Source organism: Oncorhynchus mykiss, chromosome 19 (assembly GCF_057628025.1).
Source record: "Oncorhynchus mykiss isolate SJ-2025 chromosome 19, ASM5762802v1, whole genome shotgun sequence".
NCBI classification, from domain to species: Eukaryota; Metazoa; Chordata; class Actinopteri; order Salmoniformes; family Salmonidae; genus Oncorhynchus; species Oncorhynchus mykiss.
In genome coordinates this window covers 10,569,986-10,590,000 of record NC_143040.1, presented here as the reverse complement: position 1 = coordinate 10,590,000, position 20,015 = coordinate 10,569,986, and positions in this window count along the sequence as shown.

The window sequence follows — 20,015 nt, the reverse complement described above, 5'->3', positions numbered from 1 at the left end:
CTGTGGATTGGTCGCCGACTTTGCTTTAGATTCCGTGTAACGTCATAAACGGTGTTCACTCTCTATCATTTCCAATACCTTCTCACCCTGGCAAATCCCTGTTCATTTATATTAACCTTGGTGTGTCACCGATGGAGGACTGCTGCAGTTCTGTCTATGATTGGTGTGTGTTTGTGTTAAGTTTGTGTGTGTGTTTGTGTTAGCATTAATGTGTGTGTGTGTGTATTAGAGTGTGTGAGTCAGTGAATGTGAGAGGTAAATTGCAGGGCAGTGAGCTGTGTCAGGCAAGACAGCATGCTGCGGGGTGGTGGGGACCTGAAGGGAAGGCCGGGTAAGAACAAGAGGCTTGTGTCTCAAACGGAACCCTATTCCCTATGTAGTGCACTACTTTTGACCAGAGTACAATTTAACCGGTCACACGTTATAGGGAACAGGGCACCATTTGAGGAGCAACCCAGGGCCGTTCTGCTAAATCAAGCTGCCTGGAGAGAGTACACATATTCGACTGGATTCAATTTGGTTCCTCATCTGCCTCTATATGAGGTATTATACCCTAGGAGGGCTTCACGATATCACCACGACGACGAGCACAAGCCACTGTTATTAGTGTGGGATAGGTGGAGGGACGGGAGGACGTAGGGGAGGGAGGAAGTGAGGGAGAGAGATCGACTCCCATATCTACTGGGTGAAAGACCACAGTGTGACATCACAGCAGCAAGATGTGTGACCTGTTGCCACGAGAAAAGGGCAACCAGTGAAGAACAAACACCATTGTAAATACAACCCATATTTATACTTATTTATTGTATCTTTTGTACTTTGCACATATGACATGTTAAATATTTTCTGAGTGTAATTTTTATTGTTTATTTAACTTTTGTTTATTGTCTAGTTCACTTGCTTTGGAAATGTAAACATGTTCCTGATGACAGTAAAGCCCTTAAAATGAATTGGAGGAAGAAAGACACATTTAGAAAGAGAAACCAAATGATAAGCTTTGAGAGAAATAAAGGGTGAAGGACTAACCTAACATACATGTTAGTGTATACAGTATACCGTAAAGGGTGAAGGACTAACCTAACATACATGTTAGTGTATACAGTATACCGTAAAGGGTGAAGGACTAACCTAACATACATGTTAGTGTATACAGTATACCGTAAAGGGTGAAGGACTAACCTAACATACATGTTAGTGTATACAGTATACTGTAAAGGGTGAAGGACTAACCTAACATACATGTTAGTGTATACAGTATACCGTAAAGGGTGAAGAACTAACCTAACATACATGTTAGTGTATACAGTATACTGTAAAGGGTGAAGGACTAACTTAACATACATGTTAGTGTATACAGTATACTGTAAAGGGTGAAGGACTAACTTAACATACATGTTAGTGTATACAGTATACTGTAAAGGGTGAAGGACTAACTTAACATACATGTTAGTGTATACAGTATACTGTAAAGGGTGAAGGACTAACCTAACATACATGTTAGTGTATACAGTATACCGTAAAGGGTGAAGAACTAACCTAACATACATGTTAGTGTATACAGTATAGCGTAAAGGGTGAAGGACTAACTTAACATACATGTTAGTATATACAGTATACCGTAAAGGGTGAAGGACTAACCTAACATACATGTTAGTGTATACAGTATACCGTAAAGGGTGAAGGACTAACCTAACATACATGTTAGTGTATACAGTATACTGTAAAGGGTGAAGAACTAACCTAACATACATGTTAGTGTATACTGTATACCGTAAAGGGTGAAGGACTAACCTAACATACATGTTAGTGTATACAGTATACTGTAAAGGGTGAAGGACTAACTTAACATACATGTTAGTGTATACAGTATACTGTAAAGGGTGAAGGACTAACTTAACATATATGTTAGTGTATACAGTATACTGTAAAGGGTGAAGGACAAACCTAACATACATGTTAGTGTATACAGTATACCGTTAAGGTTGAAGGACTAACCTAACATACATGTTAGTGTATACAGTGTACCGTAAAGGGTGAAGGACTAACCTAACATACATGTTAGTGTATATAGTATAGGGTGAAGGACTAACCTAACATACATGTTAGTGTATACAGTATAGCGTAAAGGGTGAAGGACTAACCTAACATACATGTTAGTGTATACAGTATACTGTAAAGGGTGAAGGACTAACTTAACATACATGTTAGTGTATACAGTATAGCGTAAAGGGTGAAGGACTAACTTAACATACATGTTAGTGTATACAGTATACCTTAAAGGGTGAAGGACTAACTTAACATACATGTTAGTGTATACAGTATAGCGTAAAGGGTGAAGGACTAACCTAACATACATGTTAGTGTATACAGTATACTGTAAAGGGTGAAGGACTAACTTAACATACATGTTAGTATATACAGTATAGCGTAAAGGGTGAAGAACTAACCTAACATACATGTTAGTGTATACAGTATACCGTAAAGGGTGAAGGACTAACTTAACATACATGTTAGTGTATACAGTATAGCGTAAAGGGTGAAGGACTAACTTAACATACATGTTAGTGTATACAGTATACCTTAAAGGGTGAAGGACTAACCTAACATACATGTTAGTGTATACAGTATGTTGATGTTGGATATTCAGTTCAATGGCCCCTGAAGGTTTTGGTGAACCTACGGGACAGCTGTTTTTTTTGTCTACACCCATTCGGCATTGTTCACACCCTCTTAAGCTTTAGCTCCGCCCACTTCTTTAAGGATTCACCTGGGAGGCCATTGTGGCGGTTTTGGCACCGAGATCTTTGTAAGGCAGGGTTTACACATTCAAAACACACATCACCCGTCCAGTCCAAGTGAAGGGTTCAACCGGTTTACTACTATCAGGTTTCGGCAGTGTTCCTGATATACAAAACTATATATATCACCAGTGGAAGGTCCTCCAATCTTGGTATTTTGGGGTTCCATCCTTGTTGAAAACACAAGTTCCTTCCTTCCATTAAACCTCCTTCTCCACCGTACGTTCTGTCTCCCCAATAACCTCCTACTCGTTGACCTGCCGGGGTCAACGAAAAGACTAAGCAAGAAAACCAAGGGCGCGGTTAAGTAGAGGCCCTGATTGGTTTCACCTGTCTGCAGTTTGGCTCTGATCAGAACTGGAGACAGGTGTGGCTGTACTACTGTAGTCTAGAAGTTTTCCCCTGAGCTGTCCATGGTCCCGCCTTGGGGGAATATTTCACATCGATGTACGTCGCTGCCAGAAACCTGGCAGGAGCATACCGTCCATCCACCACGCAACCCCTGCAACTGCTACACCATGTACTAAACAACCAAAGATGTCAAGACTAACGGCTGGTTTATACTACGGGTGTATTCGTGACTTTCATCTGGAGTGCCAGAGTGTGTTCTGGCTGTTCATAAACTTGTCAGATTGTCTGTTTGTAAATTCAGAGCGTTTAGCTCTCGGAGTGTTCAGAGTGCACACTGGACGCCCTGGCTGAGGACTACGGTCGATCCGAGTGTTCTGACCTAACATCAGCAGTCAAGCTCTCAAGCTAACTGGCTAACGTTGGCTAGCTTGCTAGCTACTTCCAGACACATGAGAGACAGGTCACTCTGACCATTTTACTCCGCCAAAGTGGAGCTGGTTAGGCTGTTTTCATGTTATCCACAGCGTTGGTGACTGTAACTGTGCTGCTGGCAACAATTTAAATACGTTTTTTTCCTGACATTTACTGACATCAGCTATATTCAATGGGTGTTGAGTGTTCGTAAATTCATCAGTTATTCTGCGCTCTGACACACTCAGACGAGAGTGCTCTGAAATCGGAGCAGATAGCCAGAGCGAATTTACCAGCTACATCTATCGACAGTTGTCGCAGAGACATCATGACCATTCTACTGAAGTGGTTACTTGCTTAGTGGAGTCTTTTGTTTAGAAATGTAGCTAGCTAAACAATGAACCATAATCCCAACTCATAATGTTAGTAGCCTTTATGAATCTGCAGGTAGCTAACCAACCAGGTTCAATGTTAGCTAGCTAACATTAGGCTATAACTTGAATGCAAATGGCTCTGAGATACGAATAATATTACTACACAGATCATACACATAAAGTTGGCTAGTGAGGCAGCCAGCTAATGTTAGCTTGCTAGCTAACAGTACGCTTTAACTTGTAAGGAAAATTACTTTGTGACTAATTTAGAAACGTGTAATATCTGAAAATGTAGCTATCTTACCTGTATCCATGGACGAACGCTTCTCCCTCTGTGTCACGGATGCCATGGTTGCCCTTACTTTGAAGATGTAATCCGGAGACAGGTGTTTTATACAGCCTTCTGTGTGTTCCCTTTCGACTCCCTCTGCATATTTGCAATCAAAGGCCATACTTTTCTCCATCTCCTTAGCTATCATACTCTAATTCCACCGGGCCTTCCACTAATTTCAAAACTCGGTCCTCCAGAAAGTGGAAAGCAACAATTTGATATCTTAAAAAAAAAATCTGTTTTAGAAAGGATACTGACCAGCTCATGTTATAGACAGAAGCGGGCTACATGACAGACCAATCCGCACTCATCGCTTGACATATCCAGCCCATCCATTATTTCAGCCAATCATGGCTAGCAGGAAGGTTCCTGGCTTTTTCCATGGCTAAACCAACTGGGCTTGTAATTTAACGTTCAAATGGCTCTCCTGTCAAGTAGTGACGCTCAACATACACCTAGTTCCCTGGAACGAGTCACAAATGCAAATAGCAACCATGCTGCTCGAGGGAGAGGACCATGCAACAAGGTCAGAGTTGATTTGTTTGGGGATTGACGGGCCTCCAGTTTTGATTTCTAATCAGTTTTTACTTCTGACTTCTAATCAGGTGATTGTCTGACTCACTGAGTCCCAGATTAAATCCCAGTGATGGGGAACATGCAGTCTGGTGTTAATTCTAGTCTCCTTGGAACCCAAAGACAAACAGTGAGGACAAAGAGGATGGGGAAGTGGGGTAAAGTGCGTGTTATGATGAAGGGATAGGAGTTTTTTGGTGCGATTCAGTGATCCAATCATGCAGGAAAAACTTTGGGGACTAATTATGATGTGAGTCGATATGACATCGTTATTGCCCATTAATAACGTGGAAACTAATTTGTTGAGGTTGGTGTACAAAAATCAAGTCATTATCATGTCATACCCTTCATATCAGCAACACCTTGATGTGAGCCATGTCATTACAAACAATCCCACTTTAACTTGACATACCATTCATATCATCAACACCTTGATGTGAGCCATGTCATTATCAACAATCCCACTTTAACTTGACATACCATTCATATCATCAACACCTTGATGTGACCAATGTCATTACAAACAATCCCACTTTAACTTGACATACCATTCATATCAGCAACACCTTGATGTGAGCTGTGTAACTAACGAAAATCATTCCATGATTGGATATGCAAAAAAATAAACACTACAAAGAAAACAAATGCCACTATAATTACAATCATATTGATGGCAAGGCTTGTCCCTAATCACCATTAGAGCCTCGCTCTCCATCGGTATGCTGTTTCAATAGTGTTATATAGTCCCGTCTCAATTACTATGCAGAGCCTGGAAACACTGTGCAACAAAGTGGGACTTGAAAGGGGAGTGGTTTAAAATGGAGGAGGGACAGGGAGAGAGCCTTCTACAACTTTCAGAGATGGGACTTGAAGGGGGCAGGGTTTAAAATGGGGGAGGGACAGGGAGAGAGCCTCCTACAGCTGTAGTAGATGGGACTTGAAAGAGGAGTGGTTTAAAATGAAGGCGGGACAGGGAGAGAACCTCCTACAGCATTAATATATGGGACTTGAAAGCGGGCGTGGTTTAAAATGGAGGCGGGACAGGGAGAGAGCCTTCTACAGCTGTAGTATATGGGACATGAAAGGGGGCGTGGTTTAAAATGGAGGCGGGACAGGGAGAGAGCCTTCTACAACTGTAATAGATGGGACTTGAAACAATTCATGAAATCTTCTATCAAAATAAATGTCCTATCACAGTGAACATAGTATTTATGGGAAACCCAATTGATTCAGAGTTAGGGCAAATACAGGTAATATGTGAACCATTTCTAAGCAACAAGATCTCTCGGTTTGACACGGTCTCACACTTAGTATTCAACGTTTGTCTGGGAAGGGGTATGGTGTGAAGCGTCAAGTGCCTAGCACTGGGATTGAACCCACAGTCGGAGCTCCTGATTTACAAGGCCATAACATGCCGCTAGCCTGCTTGAAGGTTATTGCGCACACCGTTGCCCCTCGTGGCCATTATTGAAGGCATGTTTTGACGTCCTGCGGACATGGATAAACGTTGAATATTGCATTGGATCTGGAGTCACCTGTCTGTTCTAAGATGCATACGTTTCGATTTCCCAAACTCACTTCCTTGTTTAGCCTAAATCATTTGCCCAGCAGGGGCGGCAGGGTAGCCTAGTGGTTAGAGCATTGGACTAGTAACCGAAAGGTTGCAAGATCAAATCCTCAAGCTGACAAGGTACAAATCTGTCGTTCTGCCCCTGAACAAAGCAGTTAACCCACTGTTCCTAGGCCATCATTGAAAATAAGATTTTGTTTTTAACCGACTTGCCTAGTTAAAAAAAAAAAAATCACAATGTTTTTGATTTGAATGTAGAGGGGAGGTTCTAAGGGTTGCTATAGAAGGTGATGGACTGAGAGATCAGCCAATTAAAACCAGCGGTTGTTTCGTTCAATCTTGCCATAGGCTTCCAGTCAAACCGTGTTGTAAGATGTTCTGAAACCAGAAGTATCGAAAGAGTAAAAAACACCTCATCTGAAACCCATTATATTTACATGTTAGTCATTAAGCAGACTCTCTTATCCGGAGCAACTTGCAGGAAAATTAGAGTTAAGTGCCTTGCTCAAGGGCTCATCAACAGATTTTTCGTCTAGTCGGCTCGAGGATTCGACCCAGCAATCTTTCAACCAAGGCTACCTGTCATTGCTACCATTACATACCTCTTAACGCTAAACTACCTATCACCCCTACCATTACATACCTCTTAATGCTAAGCTACCTGTCACCCCTACCATTACATACCTCTTAATGCTAAGCTACCTGTCACCTCTACCATTACATACCTCTTAACGCTAAGCTACCTGTCACCTCTACCATTACATACCTCTTAACGCTAAGCTACCTGTCACCCCTACCATTACATACCTCTTAACGCTAAGCTACCTGTCACCCCTACCATTACATACCTCTTAACGCTAAGCTACCTGTCACCTCTACCATTACATACCTCTTAACGCTAAACTACCTATCACCCCTACCATTACCTACCTCTTGACGCTAAGCTACCTGTCACCCCTACCATTACCAACCATTTTCTCCAGTCTAATTTTCAGTCATTACCCCAGAATGTCTAAATGACCGGCACAATCTAAACTCCACTATATCCCTGACTGTTTACCAACTGACAATGCTATTAAATCAAATCAAAACGTATTTGTCACGTGTGCCGAATACAACAGGTGTAGACCTGACAGTGAAATGCTTACTTACAGGCCCTAACCAACAGGTTTAGACCTGACAGTGAAATGCTTACTTACAGGCCCTAACCAACAGGTTTAGACCTGACAGTGAAATGCTTACTTACAGGCCCTAACCAACAGGTTTAGACCTGACAGTGAAATGCTTACTTACAGGCCCTAACCAACAGGTTTAGACCTGACAGTGAAATGCTGACTTACAGGCTCTAACCAATAGGTTTAGACCTTACAGTGAAATGCTGACTGACAGGCTCTAACCAATAGTGCGCAGAAAAAAAAGGTATGTGTGTGTGTGTGTGTGTGGGTAAGTAAAGAAATAAAACAACAGTAAAAATACATTTGAAAAAAGAGTAGCAAGGCTACATACAGACACCTGTTAGTCAGGCTGATTGAGGTAGTATGTACATGTCGGTATGGTTAAAGTGACTATGCATATATGATGAACAGAGAGTAGCAGTATCGTAAAAGAGGCATTTGGAGGGGTGGTGGGCGGGATAAAATGCAGACAGCCCGGTTAGCCAATGTGCGGGAGCACTGGTTGGTCGGGCCAATTGAAGTAGTATGTACATGAATGTACTGTATAGATAAAGTGGCTATGCATATATGTTAAACAGAGAGTAGCAGCAGCGTAAAAGAGGGGTTAGTAGGAGACATTGATGACCATGTAGTGACTACCAACTAACAATGGTATTAGTAGGAGACATTGATGACCATGTAGTGACTACCAACTAACAATGGTATTAGTAGGAGACATTGATGACCGTGTAGTGACTACCAACTAACAATGGTATTAGTAGGAGACATTGATGACCGTGTAGTGTCTACCAACTAACAATTCTATTATTAGGGGACATTGATAACTGTTTACTGACTAATAATCCTAGCATTAATGGACATTGATGTAGCTCAACAATTATGGACACATTGGGTTAGACAGTTTGTTGTGTAGAGCTGGTGTTGTTAACGTTGGTGACACACACAGAACCGTCGCTGTGACGCTCCAAGGGAACACAGAACCCTGATCACAGCGAAGGAGAGTCCAAACCAGGGCTGTTTGGGTCTGTCTGTCTCAGTGGTAATGATCACAACAGCTTCCTGTGGTGATCAGAAAGAGAGCAACCTCGATATCCACTGCACTCCTTCACAGCATGTGTGTGTTTACAGCTCAGCTGTGTAGCAGCCCAATAGGGGATGTTGTGTACCACGGCGACAGAGACAAATAATGCATCACAGTTGGTTTCGTTATATTCTGGCTGTTTGGATCCTTCCTCTAGAGTTCAAATAACAACGGACAAACTGGCAACCAACAGAATGTTTGTCTAACTGTGAGGCCTGGTGAGAGATGATTGGCTGTAACGTTCTGTGTACAACAACCAACAGAATGTCTGTCTAACTGTGAGGCCTGGTGAGAGATGATTGGCAGTAACGTTCTGTGTACAACAACCAACAGAATGTCTGTCTAACTGTGAGGCCTGGTGAGAGATGATTGGCTGTAACGTTCTGTGTACAACAACCAACAGAATGTTTGTCTAACTGTGAGGCCTGGTGAGAGATGATTGGCTGTATCGTTCTGTGTACAACAACCAACAGAATGTTTGTCTAACTGCAAGGCCTGGTGAGAGATGATTGGCTGTATCGTTCTGTGTACAACAACCAACAGAATGTTTGTCTAACTGTGAGGCCTGGTGAGAGATGATAGGCTGTAACGTTCTGTGTACAACAACCAACAGAATGTTTGTCTAACTGTGAGGCCTGGTGAGAGATGATAGGCTGTAACGTTCTGTGTACAACAACCAACAGAATGTTTGTCTAACTGTGAGGCCTGGTGAGAGATGATAGGCTGTATCGTTCTGTGTACAACAAGCGACACACAGCATCAGATACTGAACCTGTGGTTGGTGCTGGTGTTGTAGCTGGTGGTTATTCTAATGATATGTATACCTTTGGTACCGCACTGCTGTTCACATATTTTGTCACTGGTCACTGGTCTATGGGAGCAGGCCAACCTTACACACAAGTTAGACAGCAATCAGAGTTTGTGAGTAAGAATTGAATTGAACCGTGTATACAAGTACCCCCTGTGCATAACGACAAATCAACATTGATTTGATTTAATCTGATGAATTAGTACTATTATGAACAACTACTAACAGCCTAGAAATAAAGTCCTGCATGGATCACAAGAATGATTTGTAGAGATCCATTTCCTGAATAAATCCTTCCGGTACATGGCAGCTTTCTTAGTTTCTTTTGAAAGGCACTTTCCTTTTCATTCTTAGTATTTATTATTATCATTATTAATCTCAAGGACCTGTCAATGGCTTTGTTCCAAATGGTTCCTTATTCCCTACATAGTGCACTACTTTTGACGAGGGCCCATAGGGCCCACAGGCCTCAGGTCAAAAGTAGTGCACTGTGTAGGGAATAGAGTTCCATTTGCGACACAGATGAGGGGACTCAGCCACTCGGTAAATCAGTTATGGTACATGCTGTACAGTAGCCACGCCACAGTCAATTAACTGGTAATTGGGGTCAAAAATAACCATTCATTGTTGCATAGACTTCTAAAAGCTCAATGGCCTTCCAGCACAGCAGAACTCATTCATCAGCTGGCCGATACAATGAACTTAAACATTGTCATGTTTTTAGATTGCTGTCAGAATTGAAAGGCAATCCATCATTCACCATAATGAATATGAATGTGTCTCTCTTTTCCTCCACCCCCCTCCTCCTCCTCTCTCTGTTCCCTTCCCCCACTTCTCTCTGTCGTTTCCACAGTATTCCCCATCCTTCACTTGGATTAGTTGAGAATGTAAAAGAAAGGCGGAAAAAAGAAGGCATTTCATTCCACCATTCATGTAAGTGTTTTCATTATTGTATTGGACAAAATACATAGATAGAGACAGAGGGAGAGACAGAGGGAACGAGAGAGAGAGAAAGAGAGAGAGAGAGAAAGAGAGAAAGACAGACAGACAGACAGACAGACAGACAGACAGACAGACAGACAGAAAGGCAGAGAGAGAGAAAGACAGAGAGAGAGAGAGAGAGAGAGAAAGAGAGAGAAAAAGAGAGCGAAAGAGAGAGAGAAAGAGAGCGAGAGAAAGAGAGAGAGAAAGGGAGAGAGAGAGAGAGAAAGAGAGAGAAAAAGAGAGAGAAATGGAGAAAGAGAAAGAGAGAGAGAGAAAGAGAGAGAGAGAAAGAGAGAGAAAGGGAGAGAGAGAGAAAGAGAGAGAGAGAAAGAGAGAGAAAAAGAGAGAGAAAAAGAGAGAGAAAGGGAGAGAGAGAGAGACAGAAAGAGAGACAGAGAGAAAGAGAGAGAGAGAAAGGGAGAGAGAGAGAGAGAGAGAGAAAGAGAGACAGAGAGAGAGAAAGAGAGAAAGAGAGACAGAGAGAAAGGGAGAGGGAAAGAGAGAGAGAGAGAAAGAGAGAACGAGAGACAGAGAGAGAGAGAGAGAGAGAGAGAGAGAGAGAGAGAGAGATAAATGAATGAGTGTACAGTACTGTACAAGGCGCGTCCTCAGCAGAGCTGTGTCCTTCACATCAGACTCACAGAGGCCTTGGCATGTAACCATGCGTGGAAATGGAGTGTGTGCATATTTTAAACCATTCTCACTCTGTCAAATGCATGTCTACACACACACACACACACACACACACACACACACACACACACACACACACACACACACACACACAAACACCTTCTCTCTTTATCCTGCTCTCTCCTCACACAACCAATGAGTTTGACCCCTGAAAAGAACAGCTTGTTCTTGTATTCTATTCTGAGGTCCTGTCAGAACGGTGAGAGGGTGTGTGTGTGTGTGTGTGTGTGTGTGTGTTTTCACTCCTGTCTTACCCTGTAGTCCAACCCACAATACCAAGCAACACCGACACTACAGGTTTAGAAAAAGGATGAGAACCAGAGAATCACCAGTAACCATGAGTCATGGACGTTTTCTGCTGAAATCTTCACTAATTCATTGAATGTCACTTGGCCACCCAGTCCCATACTGTTGAATACAATAATGGACATTGAATGTCACTTGGCCACCCAGTCCCATACTGTTGAATACAATAATGGACATTGAATGTCACTTGGCCACCCAGTCCCATACTGTTGAATACAATAATGGACATTGAATGTCACTTGGCCACCCAGTCCCATACTGTTGAATACAATAATGGACATTGAATGTCACTTGGCCACCCAGTCCCATACTGTTGAATACAATAATGGACATTGAATGTCACTTGGCCACCCAGTCCCATACTGTTGAATACAATAATGGACATTGAATGTCACTTGGCCACCCAGTCCCATACTGTTGAATACAATAATGGACATTGAATGTCACTTGGCCACCCAGTCCCATACTGTTGAATACAATAATGGACATTGAATGTTACTTGGCCACCCAGTCCCATGCTGTTGAATACAATAATGGACATTGAATGTCACTTGGCCACCCAGTCCCATACTGTTGAATACAATAATGTACATTGAAAGCTAATTATAAGGAACATGTAGCTTGCATAGGGAAACTGAGTTGAATGTAAGTCCAAATGAACGCAATGCCACGTCCCCCATCTCCTGAGGTGCCTGAGCCATTACTTAATAACAGTATGCAGCTCAGGACAGGGACAACTCAGGCTGTAGGCCATTGATTCTCAAGACATGGCCTTGCTACTGTAGACCTGCATAGTTGGATATAATGTGTCTACATCATGGCTTCTTAAACTATGGGTCGGGACCCAAAGAGGGCCCTGGGGAATGAGAAAGGTGGGTCACAAACTATTTCTTCTTTAACCTGGGTCGTTGGAGGACGACTTCGGTCACGGGAGGATGGTCAATTGCTCATTTGGGTCTGGAGCTGGAAAACCCTGGTCTACATGGAAATCAATTATTTGAGCCAAATAATGGAGTATTGTGATGTCATAAAAGGAAGCAGTGGGCGATGATAATGTGTAACATCTTCTCACCACATGACAAAGACTGTTCTACTAATCTAGACTACTGTATCCTTGTCATGTCGGGGCGGCAGGGTAGCCTAGTGGTTAGAGCGTTGGACTAGTAACTGGAAGGTTGCGAGTTCAAACCCCCGAGCTGACAAGGTACAAATCTGTCGTTCTGCCCCTGAACAGGCAGTTAACCCACTGTTCCCAGGCCGTCATTGAAAATAAGAATTTGTTCTTAACTGACTTGCCTGGTTAAATAAAGGTAAAATAAAATAAAAATGTCACTCATAGTATAATTCAATTGAATTATAATGAATCAATAAGGCCCGAGGAGGTCTGGTATTTTGCCAATATACCACGGCGAAAGGCTGTGTCCAGGCACGACGCAACGTGCTCTTATAAACTGGTACCAACGTAATTAGAGCAGTAAAAATACATATTTTACCCGTCATTTAGTCTGATGTACCAAATCTGTCAGCCAATCAGCATTCAGGGCTCCAACCACCCAGTTTATAATTGTAATTAGTTTAGACTTAAAGCTGAAATGTTCGGAGACAAAGTTGAAATATTCAACACATTATCTGATTCGTAAATGTTTTACGGCTGATTTCCACAGTCGTCAATCAGAGTGATCGGTGAAATCATTTCAACAGCTTCCGTGGTAAAAAGACAAGTGTCATCTGCAGTGATTGTTGATACTACGCTTGATAATGAGTATTCAAACTGACAGTGAAGGAGCTATGTTACTCACTCAACAACCACTCACACACACACACACACACACACACACACACACTCAACCGTGACGAGAGACACTGTAGCTATCAAGTGGACATCTGTCGCAGATGAAAAAGAAAGAGAGAGTAAGGGAAAGAGAAGGAGTAGGGGAAGAGAAGGAGTAGGGGAAGAGAAGGAGTAGGGGAAGAGAAGGAGTAGGGGAAGAGGAGGAGTAGGGGAAGAGAAGGAGTAGGGAAAGAGAAGGAGTAGGGGAAGAGAAGGAGTAGGGGAAGAGAAGGAGTAGGGGAAGAGGAGGAGTAGGGGAAGAGAAGGAGTAGGGGAAGAGAAGGAGTAGGGGAAGAGAAGGAGTAGGGGAAGAGAAGGAGTAGGGGAAGAGAAGGAGTAGGGAAAGAGAAGGAGTAGGGAAAGAGAAGGAGTAGGGGAAGAGAAGGAGTAGGGGAAGAGAAGGAGTAGGGGAAGAGAAGGAGTAGGGGAAGAGAAGGAGTAGGGGAAGAGAAGGAGTAGGGGAAGAGAAGGAGTAGGGGAAGAGAAGGAGTAGGGAAAGAGAAGGAGTAGGGGAAGAGAAGGAGTAGGGGAAGAGAAGGAGTAGGGGAAGAGAAGGAGTAGGGGAAGAGAAGGAGTAGGGAAAGAGAAGGAGTAGGGGAAGAGAAGGAGTAGGGAAAGAGAAGGAGTAGGGAAAGAGAAGGAGTAGGGGAAGAGAAGGAGTAGGGAAAGAGAAGGAGTAGGGGAAGAGAAGGAGTAGGGGAAGAGAAGGAGTAGGGGAAGAGAAGGAGTAGGGGAAGAGAAGGAGTAGGGGAAGAAAAGGAGTAGGGAAAGAGAAGGAGTAGGGGAAGAGAAGGAGTAGGGGAAGAGAAGGAGTAGGGGAAGAGAAGGAGTAGGGGAAGAGAAGGAGTAGGGGAAGAGAAGGAGTAGGGAAAGAGAAGGAGTAGGGGAAGAGAAGGAGTAGGGAAAGAGAAGGAGTAGGGAAAGAGAAGGAGTAGGGGAAGAGAGTGGCGACAACGTTCATGTGAAGTGACGTATCTGTTTTTGCGATTGAGCAACAATACGTCACTTTCTGCTCAGAAAGAAGAAAGACTAAAGGAAGGAATACATAAAAGGAATGAGGCCTTCGAAGTGAGGAGTTCAGTGAGGAGAATACGATTCAGTTCAGTGAGGAGAATATGATTCAGTTCAGTGAGGAGAATATGATTCAGTTCAGTGAGGAGAATATGATTCAGTTCAGTGAGGAGAATATGATTCAGTTCAGTGAGGAGATATATGAATCAGTTCAGTAAGGAGAATATCATTCAGTTCATTGAGGAGAATATGAGTCAGTTCAGTGAGGATAATATGATTCAGTTCAGTGAGTAGAATATGATTCAGTTCAGTGAGGAGAATATGATTCAATTCAGTGAGGAGAGTATGATTCAGTTCATTGAGGATAATATGATTCAGTTCAGTAAGGAGAATATGATTCAGTTCAGTAAGGAGAATATGATTCAATTCAGTGAGGAGAGTATGATTCAGTTCATTGAGGATAATATGATTCAGTTCAGTGAGGAGAATATGATTCAGTTCAGTGAATTATGTTACTGTTACTCTATTGATCCACTTTAAGACAACATAGTCCTTTGGGCTTTAGTGATGTTTTGGTTTCACTTTTAGGCAGTTTGACTGACAGCTAACATAAGGCAAGGTATTCTCTACTAAAAAGGCTTCACGCTCAATAATCTATAGACGGCTCCAGAGACGGCCCCACGCGGCATTCTTAAAAGGGCCGGCCACACCATATCTCTATCGTTGCAGTTGCGGCCAGGTATGGCAGTTACTTTGGAGATTGCGTTGAAGCAATGCTTTGGATAAATACCTATTCTCGTTGGTCCCGTTGGTCACATATTCTCTGAACATTCTCTAATACATTCACAGGTAGTGTATCTTTTTTTTAATCTTATTTTTATTTCACCTTTATTTAACCAGGTGGGCTAGTTGAGAACACCTTTATTTAACCAGGTAGGCTAGTTGAGAACACCTTTATTTAACCAGGTGGGCTAGTTGAGAACAAGTTCTCATTTGCAACTGCGACCTGGCCAAGGTAAAGCAAAGCAGTTCGACACAAACAACAACACAGAGTTACACATGGAATAAACAAACATACAATCAATAATACAGTAGAAAAATCTATATACAGCATGTACAAATGAGGTAGGATGAGAGAGGTAAAGGCAATAAATAGGCCATGTTAGCGAAGTAATTACAATATAGCAATTAAACACTGGAATGGTAGAATGTGCAGAAGATGAATGTGCAAGTAGAGATACTGGGGTGCAAAGGAGCAAGATAAATAAGGAAATACAGTATGGGGTGGGTGCTGCTATGGTGACCAGTGAGCTGAGATAAGGCTTTACCTGGAAGAGACTTGTAGATGACCTGGAGTCAGTGGGTTTGGCGACGAGTATGAAGCGAGGGCCAGCCAATGAGAGCATACAGGTCACAGTGGTGGGTAGTATATGGGGCTTTGGTGACAAAACGGATGGCACTGTGATAGACTGCATCCAGTTTGTTGAGTAGAGACCTTAGAAAGCCAGGGTAGAAAAAGATATAGGCCTGTAGTAGTTTGGGTCTAGAGTGTCTCCCCCTTTGAAGAGGGGGATGACCACGGCAGCTTTCCAATCTATGGGAATCTCAGACAATACGAAAGAGAAGTTGAACATGCTAGTAATAGGGGTTGCAACTATTTCGGCAGATACTTTTAGAAAGAGAGGGTCCAGATTGTCTAGCCTGGTTGATTTGTAGGGTCCAGATTTTGCAACTCTTTCAGAACATCAGCTATCTGGATTTAGATGAAGGAGAACTGGGGAGGTTTGGGCGAGTTGCTGTGGGGAACGCAGGGCTGTTGACCGGGGTAGGGGTAGCCAGGTGAAAAGCATGGCCAGCCGTAGAAAAATGCTTATTGAAATTCTCAATTATTGTGGATTTATCAGTAGTGACAGTGTTTCCTAGCCTCAGTACAGTGGGCAGCTGGGAGGAGGTGCTCTTATTCTCCATGGACTGTATAGTGGCCCACAACTTTTTGGGGTTTGTACTACAGGATGCAAATTTCTGTTTGAAAAAGCTAGCCTTAGCTTGCCTAACTGCTAACGCTAAAACATTCACAGGTAGTATATCTAATGCTAATACATTCCCAGGTAGTGTATCTAATGCTAATACATTCCCAGGTAGTGTATCTAATGATAATACATTCCCAGGTAGTGTATCTAATGCTAAAACATTCACAGGTAGTATATCTAATGCTAACACATTCCCAGGTAGTGTATCTAATGATAATACATTCCCAGGTAGTGTATCTAATGCTAATACATTCCCAGGTAGTGAAGCTAATGCTAATACATTCCCAGGTAGTGTAGCTAACTCCAATACATTCCCAGGTAGTGTAGCTAACTCCAATACATTCCCAGGTAGTGTAGCTAATGCTAACACATTCCCAGGTAGCGTAGCTATCGCTAATACATTCCCAGGTAGTGTAGCTAATGCTAACACATTCCTAGGTAGCGTAGCTAACGCTAATACAATCCCAGGATGCGTAGCTAACGCTAATACATTCCCAGGTAGTGTAGCTAGCACTAATTGATTCTAAGCTAGTGTAGCTAGCACTAATACATTCCCAGGTAGTGTAGCTAGCACTTATACATTCCCAGGTAGTGTAGCTAGCACTAATACATTCCCAGGTAGTGTAGCTAGCACTAATACATTCCCAGGTAGTGTAGCTAGCACTAAAACATTCACAGGTAGTGTAGCTAGCACTAATACATTCTAAGCTAGTGTAGCTAGCGCTACTACATTCACAGGTAGTGTAGCTAGCACTAATACATTCCCAGGTAGTGTAGCTAGCGCTAATACATTCCCAGGTAGTGTAGCTAGCACTAATACATTCCCAGGTAGTGTAACTAGCACTAATACATTCCCAGGTAGTGTAGCTAGCGCTAATACATTCCCAGGTAGTGTAGCTAGCACTAATACATTCCCAGGTAGTGTAGCTAGCACTAATACATTCCCAGGTAGTGTAGCTAGCACTAATACATTCCCAGGTAGTGTAGCTAGCACTAATACATTCCCAGGTAGTGTAGTTAGGACTAATACATTCTAAGCTAGTGTAGCTAGCACTAATACATTCTAAGCTAGTGTAGCTAGCACTAATACATTCTAAGCTAGCGTAGCTAGCACTAATACATTCTAAGTTAGTGTAGCTAGCACTAATACATTCCCAGGTACTGTAGGGAAGCAGGTGGCAGTAATCATGTTTCCTCTACATGGCTGATTGCTCCTCTGATGGAGCCTGTCATACCTCCCTCTGTTATCTATTCAGGCTAACAATCTTACAGACAGGCACACAGACACACAGACACACACACACACACACACACACACACACACACACACACACACACACACACACACACACACACACACAGAGGCTGCGTATACACAGGCAGTCCAATTCAGATCTTTTTCCACTCATTCATATTTTGAGTCATCAGAGTGTCACGTTCTGACCATAGTTCTTGCGTGTTTTCCTTGTTTTAAAGTTGGTCTGGAAGTGAGCTGGGTGGGCATTCAGTCTAGTTTGTCTGTTTCTGTGTTTGGCCTGATATGGTTCTCAATCAGAGGCAGGTGTTAGTCATTGTCTCTGATTGGGAACCATATTTAGGTAGCTTGTTTTGTGTTGGGGGTTTGTGGGTGGTTGTTTCCTGTCTTTGTGTTGCTGCACCAGATAGGTTTGTTTTCACATGTGTTGTAATTTGAAGTGTTAAATTGGGATTTATTATTAAAGAAGATGAAAACTCACCACGCCGCGCTTTGGTCCTCTCTTTCCCAGGAAGAAAGCCGTTACACAGAGCAACTCTTTTGACCAATCAGATCAGCCCATTTGCAAATAATTGGGAAAAATATCAGAATTGTGCAGCCTAACAAGCAGACTGCTATACTGCTCCCAGATCTGTTTGGTCTGTGTAATAGGTTGCATTTACACAAGCCCAATTCTAATATTCTTCCCCTAAATGGATTTTTTACTAAGAATTGGGCTTCCTGTGTAAACACAGGCTATGTTGCCTGTTTTAGGCATTACAACCAGATCTGCTGATGTATCTGTTAATGCAATTGAGCAACAATGCAACACCTTCTGTTACCAGGTTTTTTTTAAAACAACAATGAAAAAAAAGGAATGAATGCTGTCAAACTGAGGAGAAAAATATGTATTTAAGTGAATTGTTGTTGTGTTCTCTCTGTCAATCAACTTTAAGATAAAATAGGCCTTTGGGCTTTAATGCAGTTTTGTTTTCACTTTTAGTCAATTTGACTGACAGCTAACATACGGCATGATATGCTGCAATAAAAAGGCAACACACTCAATAATCTATAGACGGCACTAGAGACGGCCCCACACGGCATTCTTAAAAGGGCCAGCCATGCCATATCTCTATCGTTGCAGTTGCAGCCAGGTATGGCAGTTTCTTTGGAGATTGCGTTGAAGCAATGCTTTGGCTAAATACGTATTCTCGTTGGTCACATATTCTCTGAACATTTCACTAACGTGGCTGTAATACATACCCAGGTAGTGTAGCTAATGCTAATACCTTCATAGGTAGTGTATCTAATGCTAATACATTCCCAGGTAGTCTAGCTAATGCTAATACCTTCACAGGTAGTGTATCTAATGCTAATACATTCACAGGTAGTGTAGCTAACGCTAATACATTCACAGGTAGTGTAGCTAATGCTAATACATTCCCAGGTAGTCTAGCTAATGCTAATACATTTACAGGTAGTGTAGCTAACACTAATACATTCACAGGTAGTGTAGCTAATGCTAAGACAGTCACAGGTAGTGTATCTAATGCTAAGACAGTCACAGGTAGTGTAGCTAACGCCACAAATTCACAGATAGTGACGCTAATGCTAATACATTCCCAGGTGATGTAGCTAACGCTAATACATTCACAGGTAGTGTAGCTAACGCTAATACATGTACAGGTAGTGTAGCTAACACCAATAAATTCACAGATAGTGTAGCTAATGCTAATACATTCCCAGGTGATGTAGCTAACGCTAATACATTCACAGGTAGTGTAGCTAACGCTAATACATTCCCAGGTAGTGTAGCTAACGCTAATACCTTCATAGGTAGTATAGCTAATGCTAATAGATTCCGAGGTAGTGTAGCAAATGCTAATACATTCCCAGGTAGTGTAGCTAACGCTAATACATCATAATGCTTATTATACACGGCTGATTTCTCCTCTGATGGAGCCTGTCATACATCCCTCTGTTATATACTCATTCTACAAAGCTTACAGACAGACACACACACACACGTTAACAATCACACAGCAAGTCTGGTCCCAGATCTGTTTGTGTCGTATGGCTGTGGTAACACAGGCAACCCAATTATGATTTTTTTCCAATCATTTGGAAAATGTAATAATTGGGCAGTCGGTGTAAACACATGCTATGGCCCCTATTTGGCATTACAACCAGATATGTGACCAGGCTAGCACACAACGGCGCCACCTATTCAAATACACCCCTCATTAAAGGGGTAAACTCCACTGTCAGTCAGAAGCAGAGGAACTAGGTTCCTTAATTGTTACATACATTTTTTTACATAAACTCAGATAAAAAGGAAACGTCAACAGCGTTTATTTTCAGTAAATTTAACATGTGTAAATATTTATATGAACGTAACAAGAGAGACATAAACTGAACAAGCTCTACAGACATGTGACTAACAGAAATGGGATA